We start from the raw sequence: 24521 nt of genomic DNA on the forward strand, positions 1-24521 counted from the left end.
AGAAGCTGACATCACAAGTCATGTGACCCTCAGTCAAATCTGATAAACCAGGCACGGCAGATAAAGTGAGTTAATTGTAAAGTTGTTATATTTGCCTAGTTAGAAACATAGAAAGAACAAAAAAATAACTTGGATAACCCCTTTAATTTATAAACATAGGAACTGTACTAAGGTTATTGGCAGGTCTAGCTGTTTAAACACACAAGCTATATTAGCAACCTAGGACATGTCTTAGCTGGCCAGCTACACTCCCACCAAAATTACCTATAATTCTATGTTCTTAATTGTAGGATTTAAACATGAATTTGAGGAATTTTCCAACAGGTTCTCAACTTCCAAGTGTCTTTTATCACTCTCAAGTAGAACAACTAACTTCTGTATAAGACGTTCCAACTTGAGTGGAGTAGTGAGACGTTATCCTTTTTGTCAAGTTCCTATCCAACTCTGGCCTCAAATTTTCAGATATGGGCTCGTCCCATCCCAACTTCTGTCTTGCAGTATTTCTTTTGCTCTGAGGATTACTGCGGCCAAGAATCCTAATGGATCAAATATAGAAGCCACTGCGGAAAGAATGGTAAGTCTAGTTGCAACTTTCACTTCAATAGATACTTCAAAGAAGAAGTTGTAATTCTCTACATTCCATCCCAATCCAAGTACGTTGATAATTGAGATATACATTCTTCATTGTTGATGTACGTTCAGAGTCACTGATGGATTCCAGTACCTCTCTGTTGTTTGAGATGAATTTATGCCTATTATGTCACTTTTTTTTCTCTACCCTGCGTATTGTTAGACAAATATATGCTGGTTTCAAAACTTAAACCAAAAAGAATTAAATGAACTATGTGAAGATGGCCTGACATAGAGTTTGGACTAGTATTTCAGGTGTACCCATTGAGATTTCAAATGCTACATGTTTTGTCTTGATGGTAAAACACGTAAAATAGTTTTGTGTATTATTTAATTTCTGTGTTTCCTTTCTTTTTTCCAGGCAGTAGAATAGAAGCCGTCCCTCAGCTCGTTTTTCTGTCTGACAATGCTCATCCACCCTTATTCACAGCCCAACAAAGAATGGCGTTCTGCAAGGGCACCTGACTGCCTGCTACAGCACTGATTGGCTCATCCAGGTTGTCTGTCAGCCTGGGACCCAATCAGGACAAGCCCTCCCACCCCCACTTCCTCTCGGGATCATGTGAGCACCTTTCTTCTTCCTCCCTCATGCTTTTTCACTGTCACTATCTGGTTTTAACTGGCAGATAAAATGTTTGGTGACACATTTCCTTTAAATCAACTTTTTGTAAATGTGCCCCATTGTGTTTTATGGTCTGAAAAACAAAAATCGAGAAACCATACTTTTGTAAATGCATTTATTAAAATATAGTCTACAAAAGTCCTTTACAGTACAGAATAGAAAGTGTAAAAAATATCAAGTCAAAGTAAACATGTCAGCCTATACATTTATCATCCTAATGTAGTTGTCAATTTATTGATTTATAAAAAAAAGTCAGCATATATACAAGAATGAAATATCATTACAGATATACAGATAAAAATCATTTCATCTATGAAAAATTGCCCATAGTAACCAGTCAGAATCTCATTCTGTACCATATGCACTAGTTTTAACATATGATGCCCATAGGGGTAGACTTGCCAAAGACCCTAATGCGAAGATACCAACGGCCACGGGCTGGTTACATAATGATCTTCCAGCTATGAATGCAAATGTCCAAGTTATAAAAATACAGAATTCCTGTTCTTGGTACAGTGTTCAGATCATCAGGATGTATAACTTGACTAACTGCGAACAGAGGCAAAATATACAAATAAGTTTTCATTCAGTGATGTAGCGTAGTCAATAGAATACAGATATAGCAAGCATCAGCAACCTATGCAGTGAGTTACTACTAAACTGTTTCATTGCTGCCTTAACCATAGGTCAAATGGTGCAAATGTACAGAGCCCCCCATTCATCCCACATCCAGTGGGACAGTTCTAGATTTCAGCTGCTGTCCCACGGTCCCGTGAAGGCTGCGGTATGTCCTGATTTCAATTGTCAGTGTATACATCGGAATAGATTGGTGAAGCAGGGAGCCCTCAGTTGCCTGCTCTACGATTCATGGGCCTGTGTTCTCCCCAGCAGGTGTGATACAGTGACGTCATCACGCCTGCTGAGCAGGAGAGCGCACACGCTGGGGGATAATGAGTTCCATTCATCAGGGGAAGGAGGCTAGGTGATTACAATTTTATTTTATTAAAACTACAGGCTCTTCACTATTATGAGGGGGCAGCACTATTGTGGAGGGGCACTGAGGGGGCAGCACTATTGTGAGGAGGCACTAAGGGGGCAGCATTATTGTGAGGGGGCACTAAGGGGGCAACGCTATTATAAGGGGAGCACTGAGTGGTCCAAACTATTGTAAAGGGGACAGTACTATTGTGTCAGGAGCACTAAAGGGTCATGCTCATGAAAATGTGTAGAAATCTGAGTCTCACTTCCTTCTGGGATTCTCGTACCCACATATGCCTTGGTTGAACTTGATGAACTTATGTCTATTTTCAACCATATTAACTATGTAACTCTTACTCTAAAGGGTGGCATCTGGGAACATAACTAATGTGAGGAGAAACTAAGGGGGCATAACAAACGTGAGGGGGCAGTAAGGTGACATAACTACTGTGTGGGGGGACTAAGGGAGCATCACTACTGTAAAGGATGTGAAAATGTTCAGAAAGGTGGGGAGGCCACTATTAAAACTTCTGCACTGGGCCCACAAATGTGTTAAAACGGCCTTGAACTGTATATCCCAGATAACTTTTTGGAGCAAGAAGTAGCTTACAGCTTTCAGTGTCAACCAACTTTCTTTGTCACTCAGAGGCCCCCTCTCCTTCTTTTACATCTCTACCACATTTGAAAACCTCTTTCCATCATCAACCTGCCCTCCTACCCTACAAGAACATGTTAGATTTAGTCAGTTTTATTGTCTATGTGGGATTTTCCTTGCTTATCAGAACCTTCAACCTAAGAGTTTCAATTCAATAAACTATAGTGCACCTGATAAGAATGTTCAGCACTTGATTGCTTTCCCTGCTTCCTGTGTCACTGTTACAGTGGATACCCACTAGGGGGAGCTCACTGTGTACAGACTATCGCTCCCATTGTGTTCTATGCTAGTTGCATCAATCCATATGCAAAAAGCTCCCCCTAGAGGTACCTGCAGTCAGTACCTTTATCCAGATATATTGTGGACCTTAAAAACTGAATAATGGACAAAAAACGTTAATAAAAGCATAGGGCTTTTTGACACATTGTTCATTTGGTTGTGCAAGCATTTTAAAGGCATAGTGTTTTTTTAAGCTCACCTACCTCTTGTCACTTTTTAAATTCATGTGCATTTGGGGAGGAGTTTTCTTTGCTGTGGGTACTTTTCCATCATTTCCATCTGTAGTTTCATTTTTTTTTTGTTTACGTTTTAGGCTGGACAAAAATTGCTGAGCAACTAAAATGATAAAAGAATATAAGTTGATACAAGGGTCATCAGTGTGCATTGCCTTCATAATTTCTTCGTAGATGCGTTGATCTTTACATTAAAGTGTTTTATGGGGGCTAAAAATAAACCTAAAGGTTGTCCAGTTTAAAAAACGTACTTTCAAACCAAATACCAACACTAAATTAGGGAATGTTGAGTCAATATCAAAGTGCCCTCTGTTTATCTCTTGGTCAGAGTGAAGAGCAGTCAGAAAGAACATTTTTTTACTCAAAAGGACCTTTCCTGTCCTGCATTGTATGAATAACATATTGATTTGAATGGGCACTGCATAATACCATGGCTCATCTCCATACAGTGGAAGTGATCACTGCATTCTAATACTGCTCTTCACCATCATTTACGAGTAGGCAGTTGTTGAATTAATGGTTCCTGACTGATAATTGACTCCTCACTCGGCGCATCTAAATGTGCCAAAAACGGATATGTGTGCCAGTTTGCGCCATAGATAACAGCTGATCATAGCAGATCACAGGGGGTCCCAACGGGAGGACACTTTGTAAACAGCTTATTGTCAAGGAACCTTTCTAACAAGTCCAAATTGAAGAACCACTTTAAGATGTTAAAAACGCATGCAAGATTTTATATGTTATGACTTATTTTACTTACTATTGTGGACTCTAGATGTGGACTTCATTTTATCTCTACCCATTATTATAATTTTCAGGGACCAAAAAGTATGTCTCACAGCTGCAAAAGACAAAATACTAAAATTGGTCATAAGAAATCCAAATGCTGGCATAGGTTAATTACACTTCAAAAAATGACAGACTGAGACATTTGTTCTGACACAACTTGTGTTCACAAATTTGTATACATACTCCATCCTCATCTATAGTGCCACAGAGGCTGAACAGTAGGGCTGTCGAATATAATCGATGCAGCGATGCATCGCGATTCGACCCCCGGCGATTCTGCATCGATGCGGTTGCTTTAAATAATCGATGCATGTTGATGACGTCAGCGTCGCGTCCGCCGTGCAGAGCCGAGTCGGAAAAAAAAGTTCTTTCCCGCCTCCCGCTGACGTGACGACAGTGACACCCCCCTCCCCCTGTGTCGCACACTCCGAGTCCCTTCATCCATCACAGGCAGCAGGAGAGGAGACCCGCAGGTGCCACGGTGCCAGACTCTGCCACCTTGTTGTGACAGGTAGGTGACCATCACACAGATACACCACTCACAGAGACTGCAGCTGGTCACTGCCTGTTATTACCGTACCTAAAAAAAAAAATTGTCACCTCACCTGTCCGTTTTTCCTCACTCCTCAGGCTCAGTCCAGTCCACCACAGGCAGGAGGAGAATCGCTCCACCACCAGCAGCCAGCAGTGTTACTTTTTCTGTTGATCTCGTGGCAGGCTTTAGGCTTAGTCACTCAAATTTTTATTTTTATTTTTTTCAAACTGACAGAGTTTGACAACATCATCGTCACGTCAAGACTTGTGTCATCCCTACTCACAAATTCACATAGATGCCTGGCATGCATTGCATTTGCTAGTAAATAAAAATGGCAGAAGTAGAACAAAAGGAACGAGAGATAAAAAATGCACCTAGCTTTTTAAAAGCAAACATCTGGGAACATTTTGGCTTTTATGAAAAAAGTAGGAAGCACGAATTGGACAAGTCATACGCTGGGTGTAAAATCTGTCACACAAAAATTAAATATCTAGGGAATACTACTAATCTGAGAAACCACGTCAGCCGTTTTCACCCAGAAATGCTAAAACCTACCACCACCACCACCACCACCAAGGAAATGAACCCAGATCAGCCAAGAATTGATGCAATGTTACAGTCAACTTTGCCGCCCAACTCTGAAAAGGTAAAGAGAATAACAAAAGCTGTGGCAGCTTTCATAGCGAAGGACCTGCGCCCTTACTCTGTTGTGGAAAACAGTGGGTTTCGCTACCTTTTGAAGACGATAGAGCCGCGTTACAAGATCCCGTCACAAAGTCACTTTACAGAAAACGTCATACCTGCACTCTACCACGAAACCAAAGCTAAGATAATTGCATCAATGAGCCAAGCAAGTCGAGTCGCAATAACGTGTGATTCCTGGACTTCAGTCACGACAGAGTCTTATGTTACAATAACAGCACATTACGTTAGTAAGGACTGGCAGATTTTGTCGCATGTACTGCAAACTAGAGCCATTTATGAGTCTCACACGGGTGCTCATCTGGCAGAGCTACTTTCTCATGTTGTGGAAGAATGGCAGCTGTCCGATAAATCTGTAGTGCTTGTGACCGACAACGCGTCAAACATGATAGTTGCAGCTCAAGTTGGAAAATTCCCCCATGTGAAATGCTTCGCCCATACACTGAATCTTGCATCCCAGCGAGCGTTGAAAGTGGCCACTCTCTCTAGGCTTCTTGGCAGAGTACGTCGGATATCCACATTCTTTCACCGCAGCACTAGAGCAAGCCACTGTCTAAAAGAGAAACAGAAATGTCTTGGCCTGAAGAATCATAAGCTGATAACTGATGTGGCAACAAGATGGAACAGTGCATACGACATGGTCGAGAGGTTCTTGGAACAACAACCTGCAGTCTGTGCCACCTTGCTGTCTCCAGAAGTCAGAAGAGGAGAGTCCGATCTCTGCACTCTAAACGAAACAGATGTGTCAAATGCAGAGGACGCCGTGAGTGCATTAAAGCCAATGAAGGATGCAACCATGCTGATGTCAGAAGAGCGCAATCCAACAGTTTCTCTCATTGCCCCTATAAATGCACAACTTCTCCAGAGCATGACAGACACGATGGGAGACACACCCATGATCCATGAGATCAAGAATTCTATTAGAACAGATCTCCAGAAGAGGTACAGCAGTGAGGCCGAGAAGGAGATCCTTCATACAGCCTCTGCACTGGATCCTCGCTTTAAGGGACTGCCTTTCATCCTCACAGATGAAGAAAGATTGGAGATATTTAAAGGAGTCACTGAGGAAGCTGCATCCTTGGAGGTAATTAAGTTAATTTGAAGAATTCCATCATGTTTCTTCTTGAAACAACAGTAGCACTACCACGCTTCTGAATCTGATGCGGTGCGGGAACTGTACTGTCCGCTTCCTGTGCTTTTTCATCACCCCATCAGAATCAAAGGCATTGACATTTGTGTTTTTACTTATTGTTTTTTTTCCGTTTCTTTTTTGTTCAAACACAGATTACATCAGAGAGTGAGAGGACACAAGAGGATCATCAAGTGCCTAGAAGAAAACAAACTCTGGAAGAAGAGGACAGTTCACCCATCGAAGACAACCATTCTGAATCTCCACCATCTCCTCCCAAAAAGGCCAGATCGCTGCTCGTGAGTTTGCTGGGACAGTCTTTCACTGACACTGAAGGTACAATAGAACCCAAAAAGACCCCCTATGCCAAGGCTGAAGAGGAAATGGAAAACTATTGTAAAGCCCCACCTCTGCCTCTCACTGAGGACCCTTTGAACTGGTGGCGTAAGCATGAGGTCATATTTCCCCTCCTTTCTCGGCTGTCAAAGCAATACTTGTGTATCCCAGGTACAAGCGTGTCTGCAGAGCGGGTTTTCTCCACTGCAGGAGATGTGGTAACTGCAAAAAGAAGCGCCCTCAAACCAGACCATGTAGATCAATTGGTGTTCTTACAGAAAAATCTACATGTTCCCAAATGCTGAGCAGTGTTTTTAATTTTATAGATTTTGTTTATAGCATTGTCTCTGCCACTGAAATTTTTTGTCTCCCCTGCCAGACTCCCCTTTTCCCTTCCCCCTCCCCTTTTCCCCCTTCCCCTTCCCCTTCCCTTTTCCCCCTTTCCCTTTCCCTCCCCTTTTCCCTTTCCCTCCCTTTTCCCTTTCCCCTTTCCCTCCGCTTTTCCCTTTCCCTCTCCTCTTTCCCTTCCCTCCCTCCCTTTTCCCTTTCCTCTCCCTCCCTTTTTCCCTCTCTCCCTCCTTCCTTTTTCCCCTCTCTCCTCTTCTTTCCTCTTCCTCATTCTTTCCTCCTCTCTCTCCTCTTTCTCTTCTTTCTCTTTCTTTCTTCTTCTTTCCTTCCTCCCTCTCTCCTCATTCTTTCTTTCTTTCTTTCTTTCTTCCTCCCTCTCTCCTCATTCTTTCCTTCTCCCTCTCTCCTCATTCTTTCTTCTCCCTCTCTCCTCATTCTTTCCCTCTCTCCTCATTCTTTCTTCCTCCCTCTCTCCTCATTCTTCCTTCCTCCCTCTCTCCTCATTCTTTCCTTCTCCTCCCTCTTCCTTCTCCAAGAGAAGGAAAGAAGGAGAGAGAGAGAGAAGGAAAGGGGAGAGACTAGAGGAGGAAAGGAGGAGAACTTTTCCTCTCCTCCGGCTCCTAGTCCTACTAGTCCTTTCCTCAATTTTACCTCATTCTACTCTCCTTTCTCTTTCTTTTCTTTCTTTCTTTCTCTCCTTTTTTCTGTCTTTCTCTATCTCTCTTTCCGTCTCTCTATCTCTCGTTCTGTCTCCCTCTCAGTCTCTCTATCTCTTTTTCCGTTTACCGCTCTCTGTGTCTGTCTCTGTGTCTGTCTCTGTGTCTGTCTCTGTGTATGTCTGTGTCTCTCTGTGTCTGTCTGTCTGTGTCTGTGTCTGTCTGTGTCTGTGTCTGTCTGTGTCTCTGTGTCTGTCTGTGTCTCTGTGTCTGTCTGTCTGTGTCTCTGTGTCTGTCTGACTGTCTCTGTGTCTGTCTGACTGTCTCTGTGTCTGTCTCTGTGTCTGTCTCTGTCTCTGTGTCTGTCTGTCTGTCTCTGTGTCTTTCTTTCTTTCTCCCCCCCTTTCCCTCCCCCCTTCGCCTTTCCCTTCCCCTTCCCCTTTCCCTCCCCCCCTTTCCCTTTTTCCTCCCCCCCTTTCCCCTTTCCCTCCCCCCCCTTTCCCTTTTTCCTCCCCCCCTTTCCCTTTTTCCTCCCCACCCCTCCCTCACGACGAGTTACTCCAACTCCATCCCTGTCATTGTCAACAAGACCAGTTACTTAACGGTTAACGCCAGTTATGCCACTCTCGTCCTCAACGGAACGCACTCAGTCACTGTGACTGACTGACTGGTGGGGTGCCGTCGTGGCACTGGCAGTCAGACTGGCAGTGACCGCCTGCAGGTGACTGGCAGTGGTCGGCAGGTCGTGGCAATTGCAAACGATCAATGAATGTAACATTTTGTTATAATATGTATATTTGTAATTGTATAATATCATATATTCTAAGTTCACTGTGATGATTAATCAGAATATATGATATTATTCTAGCTTTTAGCAGCACTGGAGTGGAGAGGAGATGGAGAATGGTTTTCTATTATGCGACTGTCCGTCCGATCCATTTTGTATTTTTACACTGACGTGTTTTTTGGTGTTTTCCCAATGTGTCTGTCATGCTCTGTGAATTTCTGACTCTGTTTAGGGGTTTAACCTTCAACCAAAAGAATTCTGTATTTAATTCCAGACAACTGACGCCCGCCAAGCCACCAGAGGAAGGCAAATCCTTGAAAGAATAAATTGAAACTTAAAACCTGGAGTAAATCTTTATTGGATCACACAAATACACATTCACACAAACCAAAAAAACACACACCGACCTTCTGACATCATGTCTGACTATGGTGGCTGTGCCACATTGCCCGTCCTGTGGCCTGCCCTTTACCATTGTGATTCAGTGAGGAGGATGTGTGTTTATTTTTTTTCTGGTATTCTGTGGTGTGTGTTTGTGATCCCATAAAGATTTGTCCAAGGTTTTCAGATTCAGTTGAAAATGTATTCTGTCAAGGATTTTCCAGCTTCCTCTAATGGTGGCATGGCTTGGCTTCAGTTGATGTATCGTGGTAGAGTGCTTGCTGAGTGCTCAGTGCAGGTAACGTTTTCTGTAAAGTGACAACTCTGAGAGCTTATAGCACTGATCTAGACGTACTACCCATCTGGTGCTGGTGGTGGTGGTGGTGGTGGTGCTGGTGGTGGTGCTGGTGCTGGTGGTGGTGGTGGTGCTGCTCCTGCTGCCAAAACAATCACGGTGAACCAGGAAGTTCTGCAACACAGACAACTTGAACACACTGTGTGACAGACAGTTCCTGACTGGCAAACATCACAGTGAGTGAACCTATAACACAGTCACCGACTGTGTTATAGGTTCACTGACTCACTGTGATGTTTTACAGTCAGGAACTGAAGTGCTCCTTTTTTTGTAGGTACTGTTTAATATTATATAATATATAAGATATATATTATATGGTAAAACTATTGTAAAACTTATAAACTAACTGCACCAGCCAGGCCAGCACAACAGTTTAATGTTACAGAGACACTGACAGTACTGTTTTAAATAAATACTGTTGTCTGCTGCACTGTTTTGTTCATTCAGACTTTGCTATATGATATGCAGGGAACTTGGTATGATTTGTTTAAATAGCAGATACAAATAAATATTTTTGTGCAATTTCTGACTGATTGAATTAATTTTTTGATGTAAAATTGAAAAACAAGGGGACTTGGGTAATAATCTTGATGCATCGTGATGCATCGCCGAATCGAATCGAATCGTGGACTTGATAATCGTAATCGCATCGAATCGTGAGACGAGTGAAGATGCGCAGCCCTACTGAACAGTCTACATTCTGCTTCCTAACTCTGCTAAGAACAGAAACCAATGTTGATCATGTCAATAGATTTATAGCTCTCTCATTCATAACAAAGGTTCTCCTGCAATAGTCAGTTTAGGCTGCAAAATCAGGTCATCAATGGCAACTGTTAGGACCTTCATCACCATTCATGAAGATCTTCATGATCTTCAAGATCTGTCCAAAATGTGCACTCTGAGAACTACCTGTGATTATCCTAAAACAAGGATCCTCATAAAATGGCCAAAGTAGATACAGTATATACATTTTTGGTATCTGCTTTCAGTTGGCTTCTCTCCAGTTCAGTTAAGCAGGCAGTTTCACTGGTGTCATCTTGGAGTGATCGAGATAATGTTTATGGGTGGAGATAGATGTCTAAATAACATGATTGATTGACTAAGTAGTGGGATCAATACACACTTAAAGATTTAGGCCAAGTTTGTTCCTTAGTCCGGCAGGCTGTTCCGGCGGGTGAACAGCCTGTTGGATCCGTCTTAGCCCTAGTTCATATGTGCCCCCGGACTGCCTCTCCGTCAGTAATGACTATAATGGGGGTGGGGCGGAGTTCCAGCGGCAGCACCGCAGTGCATGGCAGGAGGCAACCAGATTAAAAGTACTGCGCAGCAGTCCAGGGTTACACGTGAACTAGCGAAAGTACCCTTAGGCCTCATGCACACAAACATATTTTCTTTCCGTGTCTGTTCCGTTTTTTTTTGCGGATCGTATACGGAACCATTCATTTCAATGAGTCAAAAAAAAAAGGATGCTACTCCGCGTGCATTACGTTTCCGTGTGCCCGTATTTCCGTTCCACAAAACAATAGAACGTGTTCTATTATGGGCAGCATGGTGGCTCAGTGGTTAGCACTGGTGTCTTACAGCGCTGGGGTCCTAGGTTCCAATTTGACCAAAGATAACATCTGCATGGAGTTTGTATGTTCTCCCCATGTTTGCGTGGGTTTCCTCAGGGGACTCCGGTTTCCTCCCACACTCTAAAGACATACTCATAGGGACCTTAGATTGTAAGCCCCATTGGGGACAGTTGGAAGCTAATGTCTGTAATGCAGTGCAGAATATAGTAGCGCTATATAAGTGCATAAAATAAATAAATAAATAATTAATGTCCGCGTTACGGACAAGAATAGGACTGTTCTATTAGGGGCCAGCTGTTCCGATCCGCAAAATAAGGAATGTACACAGACGTCATCCGTATTTTTTTGCAGGTCCGTTTTTTGGCGGACCGCATGAGGCCTGAAGCTGGAACTACTAGGGTGAGGAAGTTGTAGGTTCTCCGCCTTTGTAATCTCAGATTTGTTTACCAAAGAAAATCACTCCCATGCTTGTTTATGTAAAAAATATAGTATTATTAGCTTTTAACTATTTAATCATTACCTTTATATAAAACAATTGTATTAGTACTTATGTCAATGTTATTGCTTTTGGAGATGTAATTATTCTCATGTTGTCAATGTGGGAAATGACAATGAGGCTTCAAACTGTCACCTCCTAAATGCATGTAAACCCGCCAGCAGTACCTGCAGTCCGATGCTGCATAAGATCAGAAAACGATCTTTTATCCTCCGTCCGCGCTATTTTGCATGTCAGCGTGAAGTCAAGGGGGCAGTGGCCTCCTTGCTTCAAGTCAAGGTAACCACGCTCCCTCTTGCCTTTAAGTGACAGCCCGCAATTTGGCTTAGTTTTCCAAAGTCTCGCGCACGTGCAGTGCCCTCTGTTTTACTGCGCAATACCATGTCAGGGCATGGGATCGTTTTCTGACCTTGTGCAGCATCGGACTGCAGGATGAATTATGGAGCATCGGACTGCAGGATGAATTATGATTAGTATCACACCTCCCCAAAAAATGACCCAATTTTGGAAACCATGGGACAAGGTGGCAGTTTTGTTGGTACTATTTTAGGGTACATATGATTTTTGGTTTCTCTATATAAGATAACAAACAATTGCTGTTTTGGCACCGTTTTTATTTTTTGTTATTTACAATGTTTATCTGACAGGTTAGATCATGTGGTATTTTTATAGAGCTGGTTGTTACGGACGCAGCGATACCTAATATAAACTTTCTTTAATTTATTTATCTTTTACACAATAACAGCATTTTTGAATAAAAAAACATGTTTCAGTGTCTCCATATTCTGAGAGCCCTAGTTTTATTTTATTTTTTGGGCGTTTGTCTTAGGTAGGGTCTCATTTTTTGCGGGATGAAATGACGGTTTGATTAGCACTATCTTGGGGTGCATGTTACTTTTTAATCACTTGCTATTACACTTTTTGTGACGTAAGGTGACTTGAGAAGTTATGTCATGTGGTATTTTTATAGAGCAGGTTGTTACAAATGCAGCGATACCTAATATGTCTACTTGTTTTATTTGTTTTTACATTTAACACAATAAAAGCATTTTTGAAACAAAAAAAAATATGTTTTAGTGTCTCCATAGTCTGAGAGCCATAGTTTTATTTTTAGGCAATTGTCTTATGTAGGGGCTTATTTTTTGCGGAATGAGATGACGGTTTGATTGGCACTTGGGGTGCATAAGACTTTTTGATCGCTTGCTATTACACTTTGTGATGTAAGGTGACAAAAAATGGCTTTTTGTACACCGTTTCTATTTTATTTTATTACGGTGTTCACCTAAAGGGTTAGGTCATGTGAAAATTTTATTTTATAGAGCAGGTCGTTACAGACGTGGCAATACCTAATATGTATGCTTTTTTTATTTATGTAAGTTTTACACAATAATATCATTTTTTAAACAAAAAAAAATCATGTTTTAGTGTCTCCATAGTCTGAGAGCCATATATATTTGGGTGATTGTCTTATGTAGGAGCTCATCCCTATTTTTTACAATTTTTTTTACTTTATTTTGGGAAAAAGTCGCTTTTTTTACTTGAAACTTTCTTTTTTGAACTTTATTTTTTGTCCCAGTCTCTTCAAATTTTGGGGGTCTGATCCCCTTTACAATGCATGACAATACTTCTGCATTGATATGCATTGGCTGTAAGTGTATTACACACTGTAATACACTTACAGCCTGCTTGCCTATGAGATCCACGGAGCTGAATCTCACAGGCTTTCCCAGAAGGCAGCCATGATGTCTAAGGAAGGCATCGGGCTGCCTTCCCTGCCATTAGGTCCCTGTCACAGCAGCGCGGGGACCCGATGGCTGCTTTCTCCCTGCTCCCTGCTGACCGCAGACGTGCAGGGGTTAATGCGACGGCATTAGTGATGCTGGCGCATACAGCAGGGGTCTGGTTATCAGTGACTTCAGGACCCCTGCCAAGGATCGGGCAGGCGCAACTCCTGCACCCAACCGATCAGCGATTCGTACATGTACTGCGCTGGGCATTAAGTCACGTCCAGTTGCACCGTACATGTATGGCGTTGGTCATTAAGCAGTTAAGCCAGATAAGAACAGTGGCTTTCATCGCTGCTGTAGTTTACTTGGGAAAGTATAACTAAGTTATGAACAGATACTTCTACAGAAAGACTAGATCTGCTGATGAAGGCCTGCCTTGCTGCCTAAATGTATTAGGTCGGTGGGTAACATTAGTTTTAGTTGTTAAAGCAGGCGATAGGTGCTGAGCGCTGGTATATTGGGGCCAAGCTCAAACACAAGAAGCACACTTTTATTGTAATATATCTTTATCAGAGAAAAATGTCATTTTCTTCATCTAGCATCTCATTTCCTCCCTTTTTCTTCATGTCTGTCTCTATAAAGGGGTTGTCCAGGATTTTATTTTAATGCTGGCAGCCACTCAAGACATACATAACGCAGAATGTTATTCATATCTGAATTGCCTTCATATTGTTTCTTATATTCAACTGTACTATTAATTTATACAAAGTTTGTTGAAACTACAGTGGTCCTTTACATTTCCAATCCACTGTTTCTTCATCTTATTTCTCTTTATATTCTTATAAATATCATTGGCATATTCTTTCTTATGTATTTATGACCTGAGGGCATTATCTAAAGTGGTCAACTGGTGTTCACTCTTTCACCCTTGTACAGGTATATGGACATCACTGCACGGGTGCTAACAGGCATCTACCATAAACAAAATTCATGCAGTACAGTAGGCATGCAGTAGGTCTGGGTAGCTGGCACAGGGTCAATATGAAAATCAGGCAGGAGTCAGGACAGGCAGCACAAGGTCAATCTGGTAAACAGGCAGAGGTCGGGCAAGGGAGGTTAGAATAATACCATTGTGCACCTTCATAGGTTTAGACAAGCTAGGAAACTGCCATCTGCGATTCTTTACTGTGAACAGTTTCCAGAAACAATACTCATTTGTAAGGGACAACCACAGCAATGCAAAGCAGTAAATATTGTTCTATAGGTAACAGCTCAACAGCCCTTACACCAGGTGCTCTTTTAGTTTAATGACTTGGACACTCTGGGTTTCTATCTGGTGCTTATTCTGATATCATCAGCTCTCCTCTTACAATCCACTTCTCTGTTATGGGACTGGCATACATCGGGTCTGGATCTGTATTCTGCTTGGGTATTATCTATTTAGGCATTTCTACGTAATTCTACAGTAGCATTGCATAATAGCGAGATGTAAGGACATGTAAAAACACAGGAGCCAAGAATGCGATGCAAATCACCTACTTCTAGTTACATTTAACATCACAACATAAATTCACTGTCTGTACAGTATTAGAAAAAAATGTTTTGCTAGTTCTTTTATACACCAACTAGCAGAAGGACCCGGCTTCACGCGGGTATATTTCATCTATTTTATTTAATGTTTCTGTGTGTCATTAAAAGATATCCACAGTATCACCCATAACAGTGACCTCTACAGCACCCTGCCCCCTTAACAGTGAACTCCACTGCCCCTCACTCCTTAACACTGACCCCCCTCCTTACAATGGGATGTCTACAGCAGCCCATCCCCTTAACTTTGAGCTTCACAGCAGCCCACCCCTTTAACAGTGAGTTTCGCAGTACCCCACTCCCTTGACATTGACCTTCTCAGGGCATGTCAGTGACCTATACAGCACCCCACCCCTTTAACAGTGACCTCCACAGTGTCTGCCCCTTTAACAGTGACCTTCCCAGTGCCTGTCAATTTAACAGTGACCTCCACAGTGTCCATCCCTTTAACGGTGACCTCCACAGTGTCCATCCTTTTAACAGTGACCTTCACAGTGCCCACAGCTTTAACAGTAACCTTAACAGTGCCTGCCCCCTTAACAATGACCTTCACAGTGGCGATACCTTTACCAGTGACCTTCACAGTGCCAGCCCCTTTAACCATCCCAGGACCGCCGCACGCAGGATTGCGTCCTGGCGGCGGCCCTGTTGTTCCTCCTAGACGCACCGGCGCGTCATCTCGTGAGATTTCCTGTGAACGCGCGCACACAGGAGCGCGTGTTCACAGGAACTGAAGGTAAACCAGTGGATCTACAGGATGCCAGCGGCGATCATTCGCTGGCAGGCTGTAGATGCGATTTTTAACCCCTGAAAGGTATATCAGATGCTCTTTTGTGAACAGCGTCTGATATACCTGCTACCTGGTCCTCTGGTGGTCCATTTTGCTTGGATCAACCACCAGAGGACACAGGCAGCTCTGTAATAAGTAGCACCAAGCACCACACTACACTACACAGCCCCTGTCACTTATTAACCCCTGATCACCCCCCTGTCATTGATCACCCCCCTGTAAGGCTCCATTCAGACGTCCGTATGTGTTTTGCGGATCCGTGGATCCACGGATGGATCTGCAGATCCGTGGATCCGCAAAACACAGACACCGCGGATCTGCAAAACACGGACACCAGCAATGTGCTTTCCGCATTTTGCGGATCCGCACATTGCCAGAACTATATAGAAAATGCCTTTTCTTGTCCGCAATTGCGGACAAGAATAGGACATGTTCTATAGGCTCTACAAAAAACGCAGTGTTCGCCCGATCAGACCTGATCTTGTGCGCACACTTGCGTTCAGTCCGCCCCACCGCAGTGACAGAATTTTTTTTCTGATCACTGCAAAAACACCGTAAAAATCGCTGCGGCACTATAAAGATCACTTTTTTGCCACAAGTTAGCGGAAATTTATTTATTTATTTATTTTTTCTTACAAAGTCTCATATTCCACTAACTTGTGACAAAAAATAAAATCTCACATGAGCTCACCATACCCCTCACGGAATCCAAGTGCGTAAACATTTTTAGACATTTATATTCCAGACTTCTTCTCACGCTTTAGGGCCCCTAAAATGCCAGGGCAGTATAAATACCCCATAAGTGACCCTATTTTGGAAAGAAGACACCCCAAGGTATTCTGTAAGGAGCATGGCGAGTTCCTAGAATTTTTTCTTTTTGGGCACAAGTTAGCGGAAAATGTATTTATTTAAGTCTTCTCTTACAAAATAATTTTCCGCTAACTTGTGGTAAAAAAAATAAATATTCTAGGAATTCGCCATGCCCCTCACGGAATACTTTGGGGTGTCTTCTTTCCAAAATGGGGTCACATGTGGGGTATTTATACTGCCCTGGCATTTTAGGGGCCCTAAAGCGTGAGAAGAAGTCTGGAATCCAAATGCCTAAAAATGCCCTCCTAAAAGGTACTCATTGGAATTTGGGCCCCTTTGCGCATCTTGGCTGCAAAAAAAGTGTCACATATGTGGTATTGCCGTACTCAGAAGAAGTAGGGCAATGTGTTTTGGTGTGTATTTTTACATATACCCATGCTGGGTGAGAGAAATATCTCTCTAAAAGACAACTTTTACAATTTTTTATACAAAGTTGTCATTTGACAGAGATATTTCTCTCACCCAGCATGGGTATATGTAAAAATACACCCCAAAACACATTGCCCTACTTCTCCTGAGTACGGCGATACCACATGTGTGACACTTTTTTGCAGCCTAGGTGCGTAAAGGGGCCCAAATTCCAATGAGTACTTTTAGGATTTCATAGGGCATTTTTACGCATTTGAATTCCAAACTACTTCTCACGCTTTAGGGCCCCTAAAATGCCAGGGCAGTATAAATACCCCACAAGTGACCCCATTTTGGAAAGAAGACACCCCAAGGTATTCCGTGAGGGGTATGGTGAGTTCATGTAAAATTGTATTTTTTGTCACAAGTTAGTGGATTATGAGACTTTGTAAGAAAAAAAAAATATCATTTTCCGCTAACTTGTGACAAAAAATAAAAACTTCCATGAACTCACTATGCCCATCAGCGAATACCTTAGGGTGTCTACTTTCCGAAATAAGGTCATTTGTGGGGTGTTTCTACTGTCTGGGCATTGTAGAACCTCAGGAAACATGACAGGTGCTCAGAAAGTCAAAGTGTGTAAATTCACATTTTTGCACCATAGTTTGTAAATGCTATAACTTTTACCCAAACCAATAAATATACACTTATTGCATTTTTTTTTTTTATCAAAGACATGTAGAACAATACAGTTAGAGAAAAATGTATATAGAAATGTAGTTTTATTTGAAAAATTTTACAAATTCATTTGGGTGCTAAGTTGTATGACCGAGCAATAAACCGTGAAAGTAGTGTAGTGCAGAATTGTAAAAAGTGGTCTGGTCATTAAGGGGGTTTAAGCTAGGGGGGCTGAAGGGGTTAAAAGTGATCTTTACAGTGCCCGCCCCCTTAACTGTGACCTTCACATTGGCGCTCCCTTTAATAGTTCCCTCCATAGTGCCCACCCCTTTAACAGTGACCTTCACAGTGCCCGCCCCTTTAAGTGACCTCCACATTGCCTGCCCCTTTAAGTGACCTCCACAGTGTCCGCCCCTTTATGTGACCTACACAGTGCCCGCCCCTTTAACAATGACCGCCGCAGAGCCCGCCCCTTTAACAGTGACCATCCCTTTAACAGTGCCCTCCACAGTGCCCGTCCCAGTAATAGTGACCTCCACAGTGCCCGTCCCTTTGTGATCTCCACAGTGCCTGTTCCTTTATGCGACCTACACAGTGCCCACCCCTTTAACAGTTACCTCCACAGTGCCCGCCCCTTTAACAGTGACCTCCACAGTGCCCTTCCCTTTAACAGTGACTTCCACAGTGCCCGCCCCTTTAACAGTGACCTCCACAGTGCCTGCCCCTTTAACAGTGACCTCCACAGTGCCCTGTCCCTTTGAGGCTAGGGCTACACGATGACATGTGTTGCGTGACATTTTGCCTCAACAATTTTCATAATGATAGGCTATGGTGTCGCACTGCGACATGCGACATGCTGCGACTGTGACACGACAGTCGCAAAACAATCCATCCAGGATGGATGCATGTAGCAGTGTAGTTGTGCCCTATGTGTCATGCAACTTGGGTTGGCTGGGTTGTTATGGAAACCAGGAGTAAAACTGTGTGTATGTGGAGACTAAGGGCCTGCAAGCTTCTATTGGCTGATAAGGGACATGTGACCGTGTGTATGGCAGTTGAGATATGAAGTGAAAGACTTGCAGGCTTTTATTGGCTAATGAAGGTCATTTTGGGGGAATACCTCAGGAACGGTACGTCCCAGAGATCTGTGACCCCCACAAGATTTGTTTCCAGGTAGCAAGGGATGTGTATACCAAGTTTTGATGAAATCGATGGTTGCGTTTTTGAGTGATCGCGGAACATACACACATACATTCATATATACGTCCTTCTTTATATATATAGATAAACATGGGTCAGCAGCACTAAGTTGCTCAACTATTTTACAACATTATATAATTATAATGATGATAATTATTACACAACGCGGTCAGTTCATTGTCCCAGGTTTTGTTGAATATTTTTGCATTTCCTTTTTTAAAAACAAAAATAGAAAAAATATTTGCACAAACCGCAAAGCTTTTTGATTTACAGAATATAACATTTTATTGAAACTGAACATTTAACTATTTTGTGGGGGGGGGGGGTTACTATGTGCTCTATAACTAACTGATTGTTGCCTCTGTGGCAGATTTGTTGCATACATTCCTGTTCCTGATAAATCCATTCCATACCTCTGAATGGGGTTGTTTCTGCAGCATGTGCATGGATTTCAATTAACCCCATTTAGATAAACAGCATAGTCACAGAAATTCCTGCCAAAAATCTGCGACATGTGAATATGCCCTTATACTGGTACCCAAGATTTTAGTTGGAATTGCACATCAAATGAGCTGTCAATCTGCACTTCTGTCATTATAGGTCTGAGCAATGTTAGCTTTTTGGACCAAAAGCTAAAAAGTTCATAAATATACATATTTCAAAATGCTATAATTTTATATGCTCCATGTTTAGAAAAACATCCAAGAAAAATATACACTATATCAACAAAAGTATTGGGACATCTCTCACTCATTAAATGCAGGTGTTTCATTGCCGCAGGTGTATAAAATCCAGCATTTCATTGCCACAGATGTACAGCCCCTCGCCATTCAGTCAGCCTTTACACACATTTGTGAAAGAATGGGTCATTCTAAAGAGCTCACTGAATTTGAGGATGGTACTGTAATAGGATGGCACTGTTATAAAAAGTCAGTTTGGGAAAATGTCTTCCCTCCTAGATCCCACACTCACCTGGTATTATTGAAGTAGTCTGATAAATCTGGGTTTGGATGAATGTCAGGAGAACGCCACCTGCCTGACTACATTGTTCTAAATGGACATTTTGGTGGAGGAGGGATAATGCTATGGGTTTGTTTTTGAGGACCTTTAGTTCCAGTGAAGGGAAAGCCTAATACTCGGGCATGCCAAAACATTTTGGACAATTGTATACTTACAACTTTGTGGGAACAATTTTGGGAAAGTCCCTTTCTCTTTTAGCATGACTTTGCCCCACTGCACAAAGCAAGGTCCCTAAAAGCATGGTTGGGTGAGTTTTGTGTGGAAGAACTTGAGTTGCCTGTGCAAAGCTCTGACCTCAACCCTACTGAAGAACACACACTTCAACACAACTTGTAGAAAGCCTTCCCGGAAGAGTGAAAGCTATTTTAGCTTCATGGGGGGATGGGGGGAACTCTATATTAATGCCTATAGAGTTAGAATGGGATGTCTTAAAAGTTTATATGCTGTAGGTGTAATGTGCAGGTGTCCAATACATTTGTCTATATAGTGTGCAAGAATATATATATATATATATATATATATAGCTATATCAAGTCTAAGTGTAAAATAATTATCAAATACATTTCAAAAGTCTCAAAAATATAAAATAATCTTCCCAAATACTAAAAGGGATCACAGTATGAACTTTTAACGCTTAAATTAAAACTTCATTAAATGTAATTACAAAAACTATTCTAATGCAAAACTCAATAGGCAAGCAAAAACATTAAAAACAAGACAAAGGATTATATAGTGATATATGGAATTAAGTTAATAATACCTGTGTTTTTTCGTTAGGGCTGGAGTATGTCGTGTGCTTACAGCTTCTTTGTCTGCTGGAGATCAAGACTGAGAGCCGTCTTAAATACAAGGATTTTCCAGGAAATGGGTGTTTACGAGGCGTGGTTGGGGTGAGTTCTGCCTGCTCACTGCTCCTTTCTCTCAGATAGTTCATATTACAGGTAATATCCTTTGAGTGGTTCAGCAATGTACATGCAGTATATTTTTTGTTTGTCCAGAATCACTTTTTATTTCTCTTTGACTCAATCTTAAATAAATATTGAACAATGACTGGATTACATAAATTCGACATTGTGTAATTCTTTAAAATCATGCCTGTACACATACCCATTAATCATTTACTTTTCCTAAGAAGTTCCTTCCTTCACACTTGTCTGCCCATCCCAGCCCCCCAGCAAATAATAAAAAAAAAACACTTCTCAAAAACACGGTCACTTTAGTGGTCGGCTTATTGCTGTAGGACCAGCTCCTGGACTGAATTCACAATGATTAGCTATTATTTCCAGGAGAAATTTTGCTCAATTAAATATTTCTTCAGCCTTAGGCTACTTTCATATTAGCGTTCGGAGTTCCGCTTGTGAGTTCCGTTTGAAGGTTCTCACAAGCGGCCCCGAACGGATCCGTCCGGCCCTAATGCATTCTGAGTGGATGCGGATCTGCTCAGAATGCATCAGTCTGTCACCGTCTGTCCTCCGCTCCGCTCAGCAGGCAGACACCTGAACGACTGCTTGCAGCGTTCAGGTGTCTGCCTGGACGTGCGGAGGCAAACGGATCCGTCCAGAGTTATAATGGAAGTCAATGGGGACAAATCCGTTCGAAGGTGACACAATATGGTGCATTTTTCAAACGGATCCGCCCCCCATTGACTTTCAATGTAAAGTCTGGACGGATCCGTCTGAATGCAAATTGTACTTAGACTTTTTTAGTAAAATATAATGCAGACGGTTCCGTCTGAACGGATACCATCGTTTGCATTATAGGAGCGGATCCGTCTGTGCAGACACCAGACGGATACGCTCCGAACGCAAGTGTGAAAGTAGCCTTATATTTAATTAATGGCTAACCATTTAACAGATGCCTGGGCCAGAACCAAAAAGTAGGAGCCGCTTTTATATCTTGTCAATCAGACAGATCATGGGAGTAACGTGGTGGGGGATCTGAGACACATTGTTGCAAATCATTGATTATAGCTGAAAAGCAATAGGCTCTGAACATCTAGAGTACACATAAATGTGATATCACTGCAATCCATAGTTTCAATCCTATTTAAAAAATCATTAGTGTCCCTCAGGCCAGACCACAATCTTCTGCAGAAAGAAATTTACATAAATAGCAAGAGGTTGCAACAGAAACCCGATACAGGAGACAATCAGGTGTCCAGGTGGTTTCTTACTGTTCTTATGAATCTTTGGAAGCAGATATGAAATTGGCACCTTAGGATGCTCATAAAGTAGTGACTTGCCTGTCCTATCACAAATTAACCCTTTTTTTATAGCTTCAGCCAATCTTCAGAAATCATGGAATTAATGTATGGCCTTTAATTCTTCTCTAGTACAATTTTCTTGCCCCTGGGACACTAGTTTAAGCCCTCCTGACCTCAGACCTCAAAAGATCTTAAAGCGGCTCTGTCACTAGGATCAACCCTATTAAACCAGACATACTGCCTGATAGGGCTCATCATGCTGATTAAAACAATACCTTTCTTTTTCTGTATGCTAAATAGCTGCACAGATATCTGTGTTCAAGTTGGGGCATTAGAAGGCGGATGCCAATCATTTGAGCACTGCTTTGTAACACCCCCCTCTTCTCGTGATTGACACGGCTAGAGATCAGCAGACAGAGCTATGTCCTAGCATCTACATATCATATACTCTATGTACTATAGCATTAACACACTGAGATCTGCTCAGAAAGCTGATATACACATTACTGCTTTTATTCACAAGCACGATATATGATTATAAATAGTATTGAGCGAACCCGAACTGTAAAATTCTGGCCCATACCCGAACTTTGTCGGAAAAGTTTGGGTTTGAGTTCAGTGTTCGGGCATTTAATAAAACTTTTGAAAGGCTGTAGGGCATGGCTGTGATTGGCCGGTGCATCATGTGACCCAGACTCTATACAAGCTGGATCACGTGTAGCACCGCCCATCAGCTCTGAGTAGTGCAGGCACAGGAAGCAGGCAGCTGAAGCAAAGGAGAGTGTTAGGAATCTGGCTATTTGTTTTGTGGGTCACCTATAATGATTTTTTGTGGGTGCAATACACCAGCTTTGCACCCCTGACACAGAAATATAATAATAATACATCTGGCTGTTAATTCTTTGGGTGACCTACAGTGATTTATTGTGGGTGCAATGCACCATCTTTGTACCCATGACACAAAATTATAATAGTTAATCCGTCTGTTAGTACGATGGGTGACACATACCTATTTTTGGTGTGAGATACACGTGTACTTTATACGTGACAGGAAAATTAATATACAAAGTTAAGGGTACTAGCGGCCAAGGAATCCAGCAGGCAGTTCCGATACTGGCAAAACGTATGCCAACTAATTGCATTTTAAGACTGATCAAGATCCTGATTCATCTTAAAAAATGCATTGGAAGAACGGATCCGTCTGTCCGTTTGTCATACGGACAAACTGATCTGTTTCAATTATTTTTTGAAATTTTCAGATTTTCCGGTATTTTGAATGCCGGATCCAGTACTAATACATTCCTATGTAAAAAAAAAAAAAATGCCAGATCCGGCATTCTGGCAAGTATTCAGTTTTTTGAGCCGGAGATAAAACCGTAGCATGCTGCGGTATTATCTCCATCCTGATCAGTCAAAAAGACTGAACTGAAGACATCCTGATGCATCCTGAACAGATTTCTCTCCATTCAGAATGCATGGGGATAAAACTGATCAGTTCTTTTCCGTTATAGAGCCCCTAGGACGGAACTCGGTACTGGAAAAGAATAATGCTAGTGTGAAAGTACCCTAAGGCCTCTTTCACACTTGCGTTGTCCGGATCCGGCGTGTACTCCACTTGCCGGAATTACACGCTGGATCCGGAAAAACGCAAGTGTACTGAAAGCATTTGAAGACTGATCCGTCTTCAAAATGCTTTCAGTGTTACTATGGCACCCAGGACGCTATTAAAGTCCTGGTTGCCATAGTAGGAGCTGGGAGCAGGGGAGCAGTATACTTACAGTCCGCGCGGCTCCCAGGGCGCTCCAGAATGACGTCAGAGCGCCCCATGCGCATGGATGACGTGCCATGCGATCACGTCATCCATGTGCGTGGGGCGCCCTGATGTCACTCTGGAGCGCCCCGGGAGCCGCACGAACGGTAAGTATGCTGCTCCCCACTACACTTTACCATGGCTGCCAGGACTTTAGCGTCCCGGCAGCCATGGTAACCATTGAGAAAAAGCTAAACGTCGGATCCGGCAATGCGCCGAAACGACGTTTAGCTTAAGGCCGGATCTGGATCAATGCCTTTCAATGGGCATTAATTCCGGATCCGGCCTTGCGGCAAGTCTTCAGGATTTTTGGCCGGAGCAAAAAGCGCAGCATGCTGCGGTATTTTCTCCGGCCAAAAAACTTTCCGTTCCGGAACTGAAGACATCCTGATGCATCCTGAACGAATTTCTCTCCATTCAGAATGCATTAGGATAATCCTGATCAGGATTCTTCCGGCATAGAGCCCCGACGACGGAACTCTATGCCGGAAGAAAAGAACGCAGGTGTGAAAGAGCCCTAATCTGACTGTTAGTTTGTCCGGTAACATATACCCATTTTTGGTGTGAGATACACAGGGAAATTAATATAGTTAATCCGTACTGTTAGTTCGGTGGGTGACATATACTCATTTTTAGTGTTAGATACACGTGCACTGCATATTTGACAGGGAAATTAATATAGTTAATCCGTCTGTTAGTCCGGTGAGTGACATATTCCCATGTTTGGTGTGAGGTACACAGTGCCGTCTTTAATATTGGAGGGTAATGCACCCAAACTTACTTGCGTTTTTCAAAAACGCACA

General features: G+C 42.5%; 1 long non-coding RNA gene across 1 annotated transcript; it reads right to left on the minus strand.

The window, feature by feature from the left end:
* Nucleotides 1–1353: 1353 nt before the first annotated feature.
* LOC122928394 lies at nucleotides 1354–20606 on the minus strand. Its single transcript, XR_006387882.1, has 4 exons — nucleotides 20466–20606; nucleotides 4158–4238; nucleotides 3368–3500; nucleotides 1354–1801 (listed from the first exon to the last, which is right to left on the minus strand). It is a non-coding gene; the product is annotated as an uncharacterized LOC122928394 (long non-coding RNA).
* Nucleotides 20607–24521: the final 3915 nt, after the last annotated feature.

Source organism: Bufo gargarizans, chromosome 2 (genome assembly GCF_014858855.1).
Source record: "Bufo gargarizans isolate SCDJY-AF-19 chromosome 2, ASM1485885v1, whole genome shotgun sequence".
NCBI lineage: Eukaryota > Metazoa > Chordata > Amphibia > Anura > Bufonidae > Bufo > Bufo gargarizans.